General features: G+C 41.0%; 1 pseudogene; it reads left to right on the top strand.

Moving 5' to 3' along the window:
- The first annotated feature begins 3,103 nt into the window (after window positions 1-3,103).
- LOC118833151 lies at window positions 3,104-3,450 on the top strand (annotated as a pseudogene).
- Window positions 3,451-19,005: the final 15,555 nt, after the last annotated feature.

Below are 19,005 nucleotides of genomic sequence, written 5' to 3'. Positions count from 1 at the left end.
AAATATCCACTATCCACCATAGCCTTTCTAATTTACACTGGTTATTATGACAAGAATGAATGAGATCAGGTTGAAATATATTTGCTCTTGGAGAAAGTTTTTTATAAGACTTCAGAAGCAAGATGCCACACACAGAACATCTGCAACTGTTTTTCCTCTTCTAATCTTCCCAATTCCATCATTCTCTAAACTCTGAGAAACTTTCTGAACATGACCAATGGATTTGGGGGATTCTCAAATGAAGAAAAAAGTTTCACTTTATAAATATTGGACACAGATTCCTTTTTATCTGGGAAGAAGTTGAAGCATGGCTTTTCCTTAAGAATTTTGTCTATAATAAGTGGATAAATATGTTTTGCATCATTAAGTGTCTTGGGAATGTCTTGTGTGATATTTCTGGAATAGGCAAAGTTCAATATAGCCCAGAGCCAAAATGTCCCCATTATCCAGCCAATATAGTTCAAATGTTTATGACCCATCTTCAAACTGGTGTGCACATGTGTAACATTAAATAATACAGTGGAACATATTTCTATCAGCTTTGAGGGGAAGTACCAATGGAAAACAAGCAAAAGCCTGCCAATCCCCTACCCTCCAACACACACACACATGCACACACATACACACACAGTCTTTTTTAAACTCTGCTGTACATGTTATGCAGCTATTTCAGAACCCTTTTCTTGTCCAATGGCATCAAAAAACCTAAGGCACTTGCTTGGCATCATAAACTCCAAAAGACTCCAGAAAATCCAGGGTGCCCTGTGCTATTTTTTCCTCCTCACTTGCCAGTCTCCCCCAAGGACTCTGACCTACTTATAAGTCAGAAAGATATCATCAGTTAAATCTAGACTGTCTATAGGACAACTTCCCAAAAGGAGTTGTTGAGACTTCTGGAGGTAGATCAAGACCACAGCCCCTCTCCTTCTCCTTCCCCTTCTTCTCCTCCCCCCACCTTACTCCTTTCTCTCTCTCTCTCTCTCTCTCTCTCTCTCTCCTCTCTCTCTCTCTCTCTCTCACACTCACTCACACACACACACACACACACACACACACACGTGCACACACACACAGAGGAATGGAGGCATGCTTCTGAGAGGATCACCTCTGCCCCTGCCTATCTCAATCTGCATTTTTGGGAAGTGATTAACAGAAAGTCACAGAAAGCTCCCAGTTTTTAACTTCAGCTTTTTTCCAGACAAAAAACAGTCACTGTGTCCAATATTTATTAATTTTCTCTTACTGGAACATTATCTAAACCCATTGACCACAGCTAGGAAGGCTCTTAGAAAGTAGAACAGGTTTAAGCTGTAGGGAAGGTGTTGCCTAGGAGACTAAAAACAGTCGGTTTTAGGATGAGAAACTTTTGGGAGAAGCAGCAAGTGTAGCCAAAAAGGTTACACCCTAGAACTGGGCCATGTGGACTAAGGCACCATGTCAATGGAATCCTGGCACCTGGAACAAGCCCTGAGCCCAAAATGTGATCCTCATCTGGCCTTCTCTTTACCCCTCTCAGTTACCTCCTCGTTTGAGGCCTCTCTCCCTGATGTAGCTTTTAATGATCACTATAAGGCTGTATTTTATCCCTTGAGTTTCTCTAGGGTTTCCAAGTTGTCCACAGTGACAATGACTTTGATGTAAGAGGAGTAAAGAAGGCTTGCCTTACCACTACTTAGAATTGTGCAGGAGTCAACTGCAATAGCTTAATAGAGCTGATTGTTAAATTTTCAAACTGAGCATTTATGCCTTAGAATTGCCAAATAGTACAAATCAGGACTTCATTTTTTCTTGTTGATTGTCTAGACTTAGGAAAGTAGTGGAGAACATGTCAATAATACAAATTAAATTTAAAAGTGTGTTACGTATACTTTTTTTGAGAGTTGATTATTAAACATTTACCAGCATACCCTTCCCACCACCACAACCATTAAAGCTGGCCTTTTTTCTGTTTTCAGATAAGATACACATTTTAGAAGAGGCCTTGTGGAGACAAAATTCCTGCCCTCATATTGACTTCCTTGTGGAATCTTATACTTTGAACTAACAGGGACTTTTTAAACATTAGAATAGTGAAGCTCAGGGAAGTTAAGTGATTTGTACAAAGTCACACAGAGAATAAACAGCAAGCCCAAGTCTTCTATTTTAAATCTGTCCCTATTTAGCATTCAACCACATTGCTTTCAATGATAGACATCTGGGGTCAGGGAGGAAGGAAACATCAGGGCAGAGCGCCGGACGAGATTTGGGGAATAAACACAGGGCTCGTCAAATCATACCAGATAGATGACTGACTGCCTACTTCAATTCTATTTATTCCTTTAGGGATTAAACAGAAGGGCAACTACTCCTCTAGCACTAAATCTCAATGATTAGGGAAAAATGAAGGGGGTTTCTAATTTATAACTCCACACATCCTCACTTGGGGAGTCACCCTAAACGAAAATGACAAACGAAAGCCTAAACTCAAATGACGTCCTGAAAAGGTGAGATTTTATAACTCTTGTATCAGTAAACTTACCTCCAAAGGATGAACCATATGAGGATAGTGAAACTCCTGGCCTTCAATGGATTTGTGATTTCACAAATGTAGGCAATCACTCTAATACGGCAGATTGAAATCCATCAAACTCTTCTAGTGAGGTATGGTCTTTGTCATCCCTTAAACCTTGGTGGGGGTGGCGGGGTTGGGAGAGGGAGAAGGGAAGGGACACACATTGTACTGGGGGCCTCCCTTTAGACCTCTTAATACTACATGGATAGATAGTCGTCCTGGTGAATATCATACCACTGGACCCAGATGGCTCTGGAGGAGAAAGTGAGGCTGGTGACCTTGCACAGCCCTCCCTTACTCAAATCAAAGTCAATTGCAAGTCATGTCATCATTTCCCTGATGTCATGGTCCTCTTCGAGAATGAAGGACAAACCACAACCACACACAACAACACAACACAAGTAGTACAACACTTCCCTGTTTGTATATTAATTGTCATTAGTGATCAATCACGACCAGCTCACCTCTTTTTCCCCTTTAGTCTTATCTCTTTGGTGACATCTTTAACAACAAAATTTATCATTGGCGCTTTTTCGGTTCCTGGCTTCCGAGATGACCAAGAAGAGGAGGAACAATGGGCGCGCCAAGAAGGGCCGCGGCCACGTGCAGCCCATCCGTTGCACTAACTGCGCCCGCTGCGTGCCGAAGGACAAGGCCATCAAGAAATTTGTAATCCGCAACATCATGGAAGCTGCGGCCGTCAGGGACATCTCCGAGGCCAGCGTCTTCGACTCCTATGTGCTGCCCAAACTGTATGTGAAACTACATTACTGTGTGAGCTGCGCGATCCACAGCAAGGTAGTGAGGAATCGCTCCCGTGAGGCTCGGAAGGATCGGACGCCCCCGCCCCGATTCAGACCTGCAGGTGCTGCCCCAGACCCCCTCCAAAGCCCATGTAAAGAGCTGTCCATCAACATTCCTGAACCGATCAGAGGAAAATAAAATGGTTGGTCTATCTTAAAAAAAAAAATTTATCATTGGCAACATGCTAAAATCAATGTATGCCCACTATGGGTCTCTCCATTGTCCTTTGGTTATAATTTTCATTCTTTGGAGATTTTGATATCCCCTGATTCAAAACTAATAGATTTACCAAGCATTTGTACAGAATCTTAGGAATTACTTAGGAATGTACTTAAGAATGTACTTAGGAATGTACATAAGAAAAACTTACTTAGGAATGTACTTCCCCCTTAACACCATCTCCTGGAATCCCTTCCCTCCTTCAAAACTCAGTTCAAAGCTCTCCTACAGGAGAACTTTCTTGACCCTGCCCTGTTGGTAGGTGGCACAGTGGATAGAGCACAGGGCTTATAATCAGAAAGATCTGAGTTCAAATCTGGCTTTAGACACTTAATAGCTATATGACCTTGGGCAAGTCACTGAACCTCTGTTTCTCTCAGTTTCCTCATCTGTAAAATGGGGTGATAATAATAGCAACTACCTTCCAGTGTTGTTGTGAAGATCAAATGAAATAATAATTGTAAAGTGATTAGCACAGTGTCTGGCACATAGTAGGTACTATATAAATGTTAGCTATCATTATTATTAATGGTACTTCCTGTTCCTCCCTCATTACTTTTACTCTTTGTTTTGCACATACCTTATATATTTTGTATCTGGAGTGTACAAATGTTCAGGGAAGATTAGTACCTCTGGTGTGAGGTGTTCTGAGCCCTTTTCAAAGCTGCTTTCCACTTTTGGTGTGCAACTCTCACTTGTGGTTCCAAGAAGCTGTAGCATGTGCAGCAGCCATACCTGAATAAGCTATTTCAGCAGATGGGCTGAACCAGGTCGAAGGTAATCAATGGGCCTCAAACCTATCAGTGAGTTAGGGGAGTGTCTACCCCAAGCATGTGAAGATGTCCCCTCAGCAGAATGGGTGGATGAGAACAATTTGTTCCAATGGCCATGAAGGTAGCAGAAGCAGGTACTATGGAGTGCTTAGAACTTGGTTAGATATCAAATATGCCACTGCATCCTGGGCCATTGCCAGTCTTCTTGACTTTTGCCTTGCCACTGGACTTTGATGACTCTGGAAGAGAGAGTGAGGCCAATGACTTTGGCAGCTTTGTCTCACTTAAATCCAATTTATGTGTGAGTCAAAAGACATCCTGCATACCATCTTACCATTTTTACCTACCTGTAACAATGGACAAGTGATGAAGCAGCAGGTGCAGATACACTGGGAAATGTAGTCACAATCTTGAACACAGGTGGCACAAGCCATAGGTTCATCTTCTCACTAGACTGAAGCAGCAGTGGGATTCAGCAGCTCCCCTAGGTATCTGAGCAGCTTTTTTTAAGGACTGCTCTGCTTACTTCCTGACATGAGGAAGGGGCTAGAAAAGGTGGCCTAAAAATTGTTCATTTCACCCACCCTAACCCTGGCCTGCTTATCACATCAGGGAGGGATTCTGCCCTACAAAAAAAAAATTTACAAAAACTTTTGAAAAGATGATTCCCTTTGCCATTGGTACATGAAATATGCACAAGATTATAGACAACATGAAATCCAGTTGACCTGAAAGATGAACAGCTCTTGTTTCAAGAGAACTCAGCAGGTTTCACATCCAAATAGCATCCCTGAGTGAAACAAGACTGGCAAATGAAGGCCAGCTTGCTGAAGTCGGATTGGGATACACATTTTGCTGGAGTGGCTGCAGTGATAGGGAGTGCCTTTTTGCAATCAAAACTAATCTAGCCAACAACTTTGTATGCCTCCCAAAACGAGTGAACAGCAGGCTCATGACAATGTGATTGCCACTTGCAAGAAAACACCATGCCATCATCATCAGTACATATGCTCCCACCATGACCAGACACTGATGAAGTCAAAGAAAAAATTTATGAAGACCTGGAGACCCTCTTCATTAATGTCCTGAAAGAGGACAAGCTTATAATTCTGGGTGACTTTAATGCCAGAGTAGGCACAGACTATCAGACATGGCTGGGAGGCCATAAGAGGAATGGAGTCAAAAACAGAAACAGTAATGGTCTCTTACTACTGAAGACTTGTGTGTCTCATGACCAACACCATCTACCATTTACCTAAATGCAATAAAACATGGATGCTCCCTTGCTGCAAACATTGGCATTCAATAAACTATGTCATTGTAAAAAAAAAGAGACAGGATATGAGAGTTATGAAGGCATGTGTGGTGCAGAGTCCTGGATTGATCATAGACTATCCTCTACAAGCTAAATATTCATATTCAACAAAATCAGTGACTTCAAGGCAAAACAACCACCAGAAGACTTAATGTCAACAGATTAGAGGGCTTCTCTGAGTGTGAACAGTTCTTTGCTAACTTGGAAGGAAAGTTGAGCCAATACAAAGTTGACAACAGTGGAGCAGAAAAGGAGGAGGCAGCATTCAGAGATTTGTTGTACAGCACTGTACTTACTCATCTGGGTCAGAACACTCACAAACATCAAGACTGGTTGGATGAAAATGATGGGGAAATTCAGAAACTGCTAAATGAAAAACGAGAACTCCACAGGGTTTACCAGAGGGGAAGTTCATCTATCTCTAAGAAGGCAGCATTTAACTCCACCAAAAGTGAAGTGCAAGTGAAAGTTAGAGAGATGCAAGATTCTTGGTTCAGTAAAAAGGCAGAAGAAATTCAGTTTCATGCTGACAAGAACAATCCAAGATGCTTTTATGATGCACTAAAGGCTATTTATGGGCCAAATGGTATATCTCAGCTACTATGTACCAAATGGTACAAATGGACCTATGTTTTTACATCTCAGCTATTCAGTGCCAATGGAGCCATGTTGATTAGTGATAAGGACATGATCCTGGAGAGATGGGCTGAACACTTCTATAGTGTTCTTAACACTGAAGCCATTGAACATTTACCTCAGGTTGAAGTCAATCCCTCTCTAGCCAAATTTCCAATTGAAGAAGAGATTTGAATACCATTAGGCTCCTCTCATGTGGCAAAGCACCTGGTCCTAATTCTATTCCAGCTGAGATTTACAAGGTGGTTGGGGAGGGGGGAAGGGTCCATTGCTCATACAAAAGCTGACTTAAATTTTCTGGGTTGTATGGCAAGAGGAGGTTATCCCCAAGGCATTCAAGGATGTCTCCATTGTCCATCTCTGTAAAGGAAAGGGAAATGGGGTGTCCTGTGACAATCACAGGACAGTCTCTCTCTTAGTCATTGCTGGCAAGATTCTTGCCAGGGTTCCCCTTAATAGGCTGATCCTTCACCTGGAAGATGGTCAGCTACCTGAGAGCCAGTGTGGCTTCAGAAAGGGCTGAGGAATGGTTTGCTGCCTGACAACTCCAGGAGAAATGCCAGGAGCAGGACAGAGGTCTGTACACAATGTTTGTTCATCTGACCAAGGCCTTTGATACTGTCTGTCATGAGGGCTTTTGAAAAATTATGCCAAAATTTAGTTATCCAGAGAAGTTCATCAGTATTGTACATCAATGTCATGATGTGATGCTTGCCTGGATCCTAGATAATAGACGATACTCTCCCACCTTCCAGTCACAAACAGAGTGAAACAAGACTGTGCTTGCTTCCATGTTTTTTAACATTATATTTTCAGTGATGTTGTCAGATGCCTTCGATGAGGACAAAAATGGCATCGAGGTCATCTACCTCAATGGTAGTAAATTATTTTACTTGGAAGAGCTACAAGCCAAGACTAAAGTGGAGGGAGAGTTGGTACATGATTTTTTGTTCACAGATGATTGTGCACTCAATTCAGCCTCTGAGATGCAATAGATTATGGATCAATTCTCTGTTACTTATGCTAATTTTGGCCTGACAATTAACACCAAGAAGACAGCCAGCACCACACCATCCATACATGAAGCCATCAGTTACAGCAAATGGAGAAATTTTGAATGTTATGGATTAGTTCACTTACTTTGGCACTATACTTTCCAGGGATGTCCACATAGAAGATGAGGTTGGTACACACACATGACCAGAGATAGCTCAGTGTTTGGGAGGCTCTGAAAGAAACTGTGGGAGAGAAGAGGTATTATGCTGCCTACCAAACTGATGGTCTACAGAGCTATTGTGTTGACTTCATGGCTGTATGCCTGTGAAACCTGTAAAGTACACCAGCACCATGCCAGTAAACTGAGCTGCTTCCATCTGAATTGTCTCAGGAAGATTCTGGAGATCACCTGGCAAGATAAGACACCACACACTGAGGTCCTTTCTTGAGTTTAACGGCCAAGCATTCAAACTCTCCTGCAGAGAGCACAACTCCAATGGGCTAGCCACATTGTTCAAATGACAAAATATCCAAAAATGACTATTTCACAGAGAATTCACACAAGTCAAGGGCTCATGTGGAGGTCAGAAGAAGAGATACAAGGACACTCTTAAGGTCTCTCCGAAGAATTTGGAATTGATTATGAGACATGGGAAATGCTGGCACAAGATATCCTAGCATTGTATGTCCTCATCAAAGAAAGCGCTGTGCTCTATGAGCAAAGCAGAATTGCAGTAGCTCAAAAGAAACATAAGATATGCAAATTTAGAGCCATCTCCACTCCAAATGCTCATGTGTACTGTTTGTGCCTGGCTTGTAGTAAAGTCTCCCAAGCTTGTATTAGTCTAATCAACCATGATTGGACACACTGTACATTGATCCCAACATAGTGATGTCATTTCAAGCATGAAAGACAACAACCATTTTATATCTACTTATGTGTGTATCTATTATTCCTTCCAACAGAATGTAAGCTCTTTGAGGAGAGAGCTTTTCATTTTTATCTTAGTGCCAGCACACTACCTGGCACTTAATGGGTGCTTCATAAATGCTTGTTGATAAGATCATGCTCCCAGAGCTAGAAAAACCATAGAAATCATTTAGTTTAACTCATTCATTTTACATTTAGGGCAGCTAAGTGAAGCAATACATAAAACGCCAGGCCTGAAGTCAGGAAGACTCATCTTCCTGAGTTCAAATCTAGCCTTGGACACCTACTAGCTGTGTGACCCTGAGCAAGTCGCTTAACCCAGTTTGCCTCCATTTCCTCATCTGTAAAATGAGCTGGAGAAGGAAACGGCAAAACCGCTTCAGTATCTTTGCCAAGAAAAACCCAAATGGGGTCACAAAGAGTCAGACACAATTGGAAAAAAATGAACAACAAATTCATTTTACAGATGAGGAAACCAACACCCGGAGAGGTTGAGCTACTTGTCCAAAGTCTCTCAGGTTCTAAGTGGCAAAAATGGGAATCAAACCCAGGTCCTCAAATGCTAAATCCAGTTCTCTTACCACCACAATACAAAAGAATTTTGCTTCTTGATTTTTACAGTCTTCGTGTTGGGAAATAGTCACAATAGTTTGTTACCTCCATTTTGCAAATGGGAAAACTAATCAGATTAGCAAATGGCAATGTCGAATTAGGTTTAGAATCATCACTCCCCCAGTACATTCTAAACTAACCACAGCCTCTTTCACCAGGCAAGGTAAGTTCATTTTAAACTATTCAACAAAGAGACAAAAGCTTCCTTACTCCTGATAAGTTAATACCATGTGTATCAGCATGCAGCTTCTTTCACAATTCAACAGCACTATATATTAAAGGAAGATATTTTTCTCATCCAAGAATTCCTAACACATGCTCTTATAAAACCTAATTTCAAATGCAAATCAGTTTCCTGTTGAAAGCAGGAAAGGAATCAACCCTGCTATTTTTTTCCTTTTTCTTTGAAATAGAAAAACTTGGATGATTCTAAGGACATGCTACAAATTCAAGATATTTATTCCTTATGTTTCATGAACTCATAAAGATAGATCTGCATTCACAGCTGGATTTAGACAGCATCCCTATCTAAAGTGAAAGTTGCCCATGTGCTGGATCTGAAAAAAATGTCCTTCAAAAGAAAAATGATTACAAAATGTAACCAGTTTCCTGAAGTTCACACAAATAACTCTTCCAAATTAGCCTTTTGTTCTGAATTCTGTTGGAAATTTCAATAAATTTATAGAGATTGTGAAGAATTTAGGCTTTTATAGCTGCTGGCTTAACTGTCTTCTTGAATATTATGTTGCCCTAAAATACCTCTATCAGGGGTAGCAGAGGGAGTCAGAAATAGCAGCATTGTGTGGGGCTTACTATGCTGTCTTGCTTAATCTATTCAACCACATTTAGGGAAAGGCACAATTTTAGGAAATCCAAACAACCTGCTAGCCCACTGACCTCCAGATAACCTATTCAATAACAATGAAACTCACAATTCTTTTGGAAGAACTGAAGAAAAACCAGAATGGTACTTCTCCAATTCAGGAATTAAGCCAATCAAAACTCAGACATTTATGTCATTGGCTTGCTAAAGTAGCTCAAATTTTAAAACCTTAGATGATTTTCCTGCCAAAGGAGGGGAAAATGATGATGGATTTGTTGCATTGAAAGAGGTGAGATGATGTCCAAATATCTGACACATCAGCTCTGAAGGATCCTCATAGATATGCAAGGGTTCTTAACTTTTTTGTGCCTTGGACTTGGGTAGAAGTCTGGGGAAGCCTATGGACTTTTCAGAGTAATGTTTTTAAATGCTTTGAATAAAATACACAAGATTGCAAAGGAAACCAAATAAATTGAAATGCAGTTATCAAAATGTTAAAAAAAAAAGTTCACAGACCACGAGTCCAGATCTCACACCACACAGCATCCTCAAAGGTACAATACTGCATGAAGTAGATTAAATAAAAATTAAATCTAATTATGGAAAGATAGACTCATCATGAAAAATGGCACATCTACTAAGTACCCAAAATTGCATGAAAATATATTAGATTCTGTGCAAAGAGGCCTGGTCCCACCCTATAGGAGTTAACTATATTTTAAAAATCTGCTTCTTTCACACTTTTTAAAAGACTTACAATATCAACTTATGCAGTTGGAACTCCATGGAAACAGGCCCAGACATAAGAGGGATAAAAGACAAACCTAAGCTGTCCAGAAATATCTCAGCAACTTTTTTCTATAGCAAACTAGGTCTGGGGAGTAGAATACCACTTTGCATAGCAAAATAATCCAGATAAACTAGACACTTTTACAGGTATAGACCAAATATAAATTTCAAAATGAAAAGATCTTAGAAGGCTAGTTAGTCTAACTCTCTCATTTTATAGATGAATAAGCTGAAGCTGAGAAAGGCCAAATAGTTTTCCCAACATCATACAGCTAGTGAGTGGCACAGCCAAGATTTGTCGGACCCTGTAACTCCAGATCTAGCCCACCTTCAACCACATCACACTGTAGTTTCAAGTTTTCCCCATCCCTAATTACTTTGTAATGGAAGTGAAAAAATATAAAGTAAAAGTATGAAGAAAAGCAGAAAACCTTTCAAAGATATAGCCTTTCATTGCTGCCTGAAAGAACAAACTTTTTAAATATAGAATTTAATTAATCATAAAGGGATTGAAAATGAACAGGAGGTACTTGGGCATTGAGGAAACTGATATTTTTCCTTGGACAGAGAATGTCAATGCCACCCACTGAGGGAAGAGGGGAGATACATTACTTAAGAGACAGATGTGGAGGGAAAGAGGAAGATCACTGGACTCTTCCTGACTGCTTGTGTAGCCAAGTAACAGAGAGAACCATCATGGATGGAATCCTTGTGGGCCAAATACAGCAAGTCATAAAGAAGGTGGTCCAATCCCCAAGCTTCCCAGGCAGTGCTACATCTAACCAAAGCCCCAAAGCGGAGACTTCTTTTCTTTTGTCTCCAAGGGTCAACAGAGATTAAAATTTACATTCCCTTTGGGAAGAGCACTCACAGGTAAGGGTGTGATACCCTATGTGGACAGAGGGAAAGGAAAGGAAGGAAGGAAGGAAGGAAGGAAGGAAGGAAGGAAGGAAGGAAGGGTGTTGGTAAGCAAAATGGGCTCCTTAGCACTTAGTGCCCTTGAAGAGTTTGGCTTTTGTTTGCTTTGAGTAATTCAGTGTATTTCATTGAGCCTTACTAGGTGCTAAGCCCCAGGCCAAAACCCCTATTAGGCGGGGAACCTATGTGGGTGTGGATTGGAGACTGGGGTGGGGCCCAAGGTGGGGGATGGCTAAGGGGAGGTGCTAACTCCAGAGCCATGCCCTATTAGGTGTTAACCTAATCTATGTGGATGTGAACCTCCCAGGGTCCTAAGGGGAGGGGTCAATTCAATAACCAATCACCAGAGCCTAAGCTCTGGTCATTCAGGCAATGTTTGATTATGTCTGAAGCCCTATAGGAAGGGAGGACAGAGCCATTTGTGTAGGGCTCTCAGATGGTGTTGATGAGGAGACTCCAGGCAGCTGTAGCTAAGAAGCCCTCCAGCTCATAAACACGGATGCTGAGACTTTGTTGAACTCTGGTAACTGTGTATTGGGATTTAAATCAGACAAGGTCTGTCTGTTGATGTTTGCAATTTGTTTATATTTTGGTCTGAAGTTCAGGGTGCTGGCTTTTTCCTCTGAACTAAGTGAATGATATTTGTATGCTGAATTAAAGTAAGCTTGTCAAACCCCTTCACTTTGCTTTCCTTAGTTAAGCAGATCAAAAGAACCTGTGCTATTGGCAGTTTTCTGGGTGCTGGCTGTGGGTGGATCTTATACCCTCACAGAAGCTGCTAGCCAGATTGTTGAAACAGGAAGGAAGGGAGGGAGGGAGGGAGGGAGAAAGGAAGGAAAGAAGGAAGGAAAGAAGGGAGGAAGGGAAAGAGGGAGGAAGGAAGGAAGGAAAGAAGGGAGGAAGGAAGGAAGGAAAGAAGGAAAGAAGGAAGGGAGGGAGGGAGGAAGGAAGGAAAGAAGGGAGGAAGAAAGGAAAGAAGGAAGGAAAGGAGGGAGGGAGGGAGGAAGGAAGGAAGGAAAGAAGGGAGGAAGGAAGGAAGGAAAGAAGGGAGGAAGGAAGGAAGGAAAGAAGGAAAGAAGGAAGGAAGGAAGGGAGGGAGGAAGGAAGGAAGGAAAGAAGGGAGGAAGGAAAGAAATGAAGGAAGGAAGGAAGGGAGGAAGGAAGGAAGGAAGGAAAGAAGGAAGGAAGGAAGGAAGGAAGGAAGGAAGGAAGGAAGGAAGGGAGGAAGGAAGGAGGGGAGAAGGAAGGGAGGGAGCGAAGAAGGAAGAAAAGAAAGCCATGTTGTCCAACTGGCCAGTTCCAGTTTGGTCCCTGGTGGGTAGTTCCTTTTCTGCTCACAGAGGTTGTTGCTTGTCCTTTGTTCTTGAAAAGGACCATGACATCAGAGGGGTGATGCCTTGACATGCAAGTGAATTGGGATTTAAGTGAGGGAGGGCTGTGAAAAGTCACCAGTCTCTCTTTCTCCTCTGGAGCCATCTGAGTCCAGCAGTGAGATATAGATCAGGACAACTGAAGATGGCCCAGGATGCAGTGGGGGACCTTGGCCTTTCCAAGCTGAGGTCTTTAACAGGTCTCAGTTTACTACAACAACAACAACAACCAACAAGGGTCACTGTTGATCAAGCCCATGGAGGAACCAAAACTAATCCTAAGTTCACACCAGCTCTTCCAACATTAATATGACTAAATCAGTCCTAGGTCCTTCAAACTGAGAATTTTCTAGGAAGAATTCAGATTGCCTCAAGTCAGGGCTCTGAATAACTGGTAAATCAGAAACCAGTTCAGCATGGTTCTGAGTTCCTGTCTCATGAGAGTCAGTGAAGGATCTGGGCATGCTTGGCCTGGAGAAGAGAAGACTAGAGTGGGGGAAGGGAGCTAGAGAGTGGACATTGGAAACATGGCTGCTGTCTTCAAATTACTGAAGAGCTATGTTATCATAGAAGAAGGATTAAACTTGCCCTGTTTGGCCCTATAGGGCAGAACCAGGCAAATTTAGGTTTTATATCAGGTTCTTTGATCTGGTTTCTAAAGGAAAGCAACTTTAAAAGGGTCAACAATCTTACTTTAATCAAACACGCATATATCATTCACTTAGTTCAGGGGAAAAGTCAGCACCCTGAACTTCAGAGAAAATACAAACAGAAATTACAAGCAGAAATTATAAAAATAGAGCAAATACAAACAGCAAAGATCAACAGACAGGGCTTCCAACTGTCTGACCAAAAGCAATACATACGTAGTTACCAGAGAGAAAAGCACCAACCTCTAGGTTTTTCAAAGCTGGAGGGCTCCTTAATGGCTACCCAGAGTCTCATCTGGCTACATCACAGGAACATTCTTCCAATGAGTGAGACCCAAACAAAATGCTAACCTCAGAGCATATATACCATTCTTCAGGGTCAGAGGGCATCACAATCCTTGTGAACCACGCTCATGTGACTCAGGCTTCCATGTTACTCAGGTTCAAAGCAGGTCACATAGGCCTTTTAAGGGGCAAGGAAGATCTTCAAATTGTATTAACACTACAGTGTCCTAATAGAAAGGTGCCAGAGTTGGAATCTTAAGTCTCCCACTAACCAGCTCCTTAACCACTCTGAGTCCCAGTTTCCTTAGTTGGAAAATAAGGTATAACATAAAACAGTGGCATCAAACTCAAATAGAAAAGGGGGGTCATTAATCCAAGCATAAGGATCCCTGCAGATCACAAATTGACTTAATTTTGAAATGTGATATTATCTATGTTTTATTGTTTTTCATTTATTTTGTTAAATACTTCCCAATTGCATTTTAATCTGGTTCAGTGCACATGGAAGTGTTGTGGGCCTCCCAAGGTATGTTTGACACTGATGTAGATTATATATTGTTATCCTGACAACCTCACAAGGTTGCTGGGAAGATAAAATTGGTTAACAAATGTAAAAGCACTTTGTAATCATAAGATGTTAGGTAAATGTAAGCTATTATTATCATTGTATAGTTGTTATAATTTCTATAAGTAATATAAAAAACTGTGAATCATGAACAAAAATCTGTAGTCAACCACTCTTACGTTACAATCCTTAAGTCAAATGGCTAACATCTTATAATTAATAGTATTCATCCCTCTGAACTTTCTTCGTAGTCATCCCATAACATTTTTATCAAATTATTTTAAATTTTTCTCTGTCTCAGTTATTATCTACAAAATGAGGTCTATTTTTCACTTCGGCTCACAAGGAAATCATGAAATTCACTAGCCAAATGTTCCTAAAGCTTTTGGCCTTATAAGAAAGGTATTGGGAAGGCTGAGAATGAATGCTTCATTACAAATTTTCAGTCCTTGCTTCCCCACCTCCCTCTCAATTTAAAATGTTTCCTTCATTTGTTCAGGTCAAGTGAATTGCCTAAGATTTCACAGGCCCCAGGTTGGGAACAAATGGTAAAACGTAACTCCTTCCGGAAGGGCAGCAGTGGCCACACTGTGTCAAAGAGAGCTGAGAGACTAGTTTTTTATTCTGTCACCTTCTTATATTGGAATTACTTGTCTGCTCATAAAAGCCACCTTGCAACCATAGCTAACAACCAACACATTAGCTTTTTTTTTAATCTGACTGCCTCACATTGTAATAATCCTGGAAAGAGGGGTGAGGGGTGGGGAGGGAGAATAACTTGGAACATGAAGAAAGCCAGGGCAGGCATGAAGATGAGGAAAACTCCAAAGAACATTTTATTGTAAGGTTTATAATAGAAAGTTCAAGGGGAGGGGCTGTTGTTTAGCCTTGGGGTGTACTTGCTAATAAAACTTCTGGCAAACCAGCTGCTTATAAGCGCTGAGGGCCTATGATGTCAGAATTCATTATGCACACTGGGGCTATTTACTGCCTAGTAAACTTGTAGATGAGGAAATTGTTGTTGAAAAAAAAAATTGGTTTAGAAAAAGTTTAAATGCAATGATTTGTCTGTTGACAAATCCATAGGGGCCATCTCTGACGGCTTTTTCCTACAGAGAAAAAAGTCTTCTATCAGTAGTGGTAAGCAACTCTCTTTGTGAGTTGTATAGCTCATGCTACAGCTGGGATGTGGGAGAGGATTCCTAGGGATAGGAGTGTGTCTATGGAGAAAGGGAGTACATGTCATATGTCATTTTGGTATTTCCTTAGATTAAAGGGAATCAATCATTCCCTTATTAATACAAGCCAAAGCGCAACATTACTTAGAAAAGGTGGGAGAGGGATACATGAATGGATGGACAAATGGATGGATGGATGGATGATTCATGGATGGATGGATGAGTGGACTCATGGATTCATGGATGGATTCATGGATGGATGGATAGATGAATGGATGGATAGATGGATGAATGGACAGATGAATGGATAGATTCATGGATGGATAGATACAAGTCTTCAGAACTGAAGCAATTTCCATGGGAAGAAATAGTGTCTCTTCCCAGTCCACTATTATTTTCATGAGTATGTGTGGTTTTTCTTAACAAAATTACATAATGCCTTTCATGACTGAGTGAGAAGGATAATTTGTGAAGACTTCACAGGGTAAGAATACAGGGGCTACTCTCTTCTCATATTTCCAGAGTGGGGAATGTCTGAGGGAGTAGGAAAGGCTTGGAATTTAACCTTGTAGTGACTTAGCTAACTTCTACAAAGTCAGGGCCTGAAGCTGCAGGTGCCGCTTCCCTTTTCCCTCTCTTGGTGCTAGCACAAGAATTTTACCAAATAGGGAGATAATGGACTGACTACCTGTGAGCTATTTGTTCTCTGCTGCAGGAAGGTCCCCCTCTCCTTCCTCATTCCTTCTCTTTAGCCATATCATTGCCACATTAGTAGCCAAATAAGGAAAGTATGTATGGATTGGCTCTGTATTTTCATGCCTAGATTGTAAGCTCACCTCCCAACCAATGGTGAGAAGGGATAGAGGTGGGCGGGAATCTTTGCATCAAAAGTATATCTAGTGCTGCACTTCCTTTGTCCTTTGCTTCCCTCCACCAGAAAACTAGTGGAGGCAACGCCCAAATCTCACTAGGTTTGTAAGACAAATTCACTCTGTTTCTCCTAAAGATGTCTCTCCAATTATTTGATTTTTCCATCCCATACATGACTTTTTAAAATAAATAACAACCATAACTGACGTGTATATAGTGCTTTAAGGTTTGTGAAGCACTTAAAGAGAGGTTGGTTGACAGAACAGGCTTATCCATGGGTGGAGCAGAAGACTAGACATATATGATGTGATTTCAGACACACTGGAAGTCTTCCTTCATACTCCAGATCTTCACTTGCTTAAATAAAGTCACAGATTCTACCACAACCAAATGAATCCTTCGTCTACAGACTTCGAGCCTGCTTTAAAGCAATTTCCCTTGAGAGAAATAACGTGATTAATAATTTATATTATAGTGTAAACCAATTTTCATATCCTATCCTGAGAGCAGCTTGGATAGCAAGATGAGAACATTGAACATTTTGAGGAAGGAGAAAGAAGATGGGGGTGGGGGGAGTGGCAAATTTCAACTACTTTGCAATTTTGCCTAAGGCTGATGCTTGTGGTCTCAATTTCAATTTAACTCAACTTTGAACCTGGGGTACAACGTACTGCGCCAGGAGTTAGGGATAGGGAGATGACAAATGACAGTCCCTGCTTTAGAAGTTTATAATCTAGCAAAGGGGATAAAGCATATACTCAAAGATAAGCCAGATTTAAATATAATGAGTAACAGAGAAGGATGAGATATTAATGAAGGAATAAGTAAAAAATGTTATTTTTAAGAGGCATTCATTTAAATACCAAAGCATTTGACAAAATCCCTCATACTATCCTTGTGGAAAAGATGACAAGATGTGAGCTAGACATATATTCAGAAGTAGTGGACTGGTCAGATCCAAAGATTAGTAATTAATTTCTCCATGTCACCTTGTAAGGAGATCTCTCGTAGAGGGTCCTAGAAGTCTATCTTTAGTCTTGTACAAATATTTAAGCCTTAATAACATAAAAAAAGCAGTTTCTTAGGACACCCTGGAATTTTATAAATGACCTGAATTCTCATCAGATTTTCATATGAAGCAAAACTGGTTGATAAATTTAGTATCCCAAACTATCTCAACAGACTAGAATATGATAACATTTAATAAGCAAATATTTAAAAGCTTATACTCAAGTGCAACGAATCAACTTTACAAGATTTGTATAAGGTGGGGGAAGACTTGGATAAGTAACAGTTCCTCTGAAAAAGAACTAGAGATTTTTATTGGACTACAAGCTTAATATGTATCAATAGTGTGCTATGGCAGCAAAAAAAAAAAAAAAAGACACGTGATCTTAGGATGCACTAAGAGATATAACATCCAGAATGAAGGGGTCGAGAGCCCTGTGCTTCACCCTAGTAAACCACATGTGGTATATTTTATTTAGTACTAGGTGACACTTTTAAGAAGAACATTGACTATTTAGAGAGCATCCAGAGGAGGCTGGCCAGGATGATGAAGAGCATTAAATGCTACGTCTATGCTCTATGTGGAAAAAAACTCTTCCTAACACTTCAAGGTAAAAATGGAAGGAGCTGCTGACTCAGTGGCTAGTGGGCTGCCCCTCTGTGGAAGTCTCTAAGAGAAAATTGGATGATAACTTATCAGGGATACTTTCCAAGGGATTTCTGTTTGAGCACAATGTGGTCTCTGAGGTCCATTCCAACTACGAGAATCTGCAACTTGGTAATTCTGTGATATATCTGTCCTCTGTGAATGATTTTTCAAAGGGGCATTCCTTTAGCTTTAGGAAATGCCCCTCTCCTGTACCCAGGGGCTTTTTCCAAGCAGGGACTGAAGTCCCAGAGACAGCTACAGCCATACCTCCAGGGCAGGAGAAGAAAATAAGGAAAGGAAATATACTCTCTGAAAGCTTCATCAATACCACCAGTCACCATCTTTTCCTAACAGTCCACACACTGGAGTGTATGAGCTGAAATAAGAGTGAAAAGTTTATTGGGAAAAGGAATTAAGCCCATTTTCTCCCACTCACTTGCCCCACATGTTGTCCTGGTGGTAGACCAGCAATCTGGAGCAAGGACTCAATGCCTGAAGATTCAGGAAAGCAATTCTTTTAGTAAAAATACCCAACATTTTAAAAAAATAAAAATAAAAGAAAAATAAAAGAACTACTAAAAAAAAATACCCAACAAATATCAGGCAAAAGTCAATCCCACAAGGTTGTAAAAGGCAGTTAAAAAAAAATGGAAAAGCAGTTGGCAAAAAGGTTCCCTGGGATCTTGGGTGCTCCTCTATTGCACTCCTAAAACTGTTTTTTTATTTTTCTTGCCCAAATTGCCCATAGCTGAGTTCCAGTCCATCTACCTGGGTTTAGAGTTAACTCAACTGCCCCAAATCTGCTCATCTCAGTTCACAATAGTTGGTTTTATGAGATTGTGGGGTTTAACTCAAGCCTCCTCAGTTCTAATAGTGTCCTGGCCTGCAACCAAAATCTCGAGACCAATGAAAAAATAGCAGCTGGAAACTTTAGGCTCTGGTCAAGTAATCCAGGCTCCATCTAGCTGGGCAGACTAACCAGCTCTCTGATACAGAACCACAGAGCAGAGAAATACCTAATCCATCCCACCCACCCTACCCCCTTTCAGGCAGGACCAATGAG

This window comes from Trichosurus vulpecula, chromosome 1 (assembly GCF_011100635.1).
Source record: "Trichosurus vulpecula isolate mTriVul1 chromosome 1, mTriVul1.pri, whole genome shotgun sequence".
Taxonomy (NCBI): domain Eukaryota; kingdom Metazoa; phylum Chordata; class Mammalia; order Diprotodontia; family Phalangeridae; genus Trichosurus; species Trichosurus vulpecula.
The sequence above is the reverse complement of the archived record's forward strand: the minus strand, read 5'-3'. Positions and strand labels throughout refer to the sequence as shown.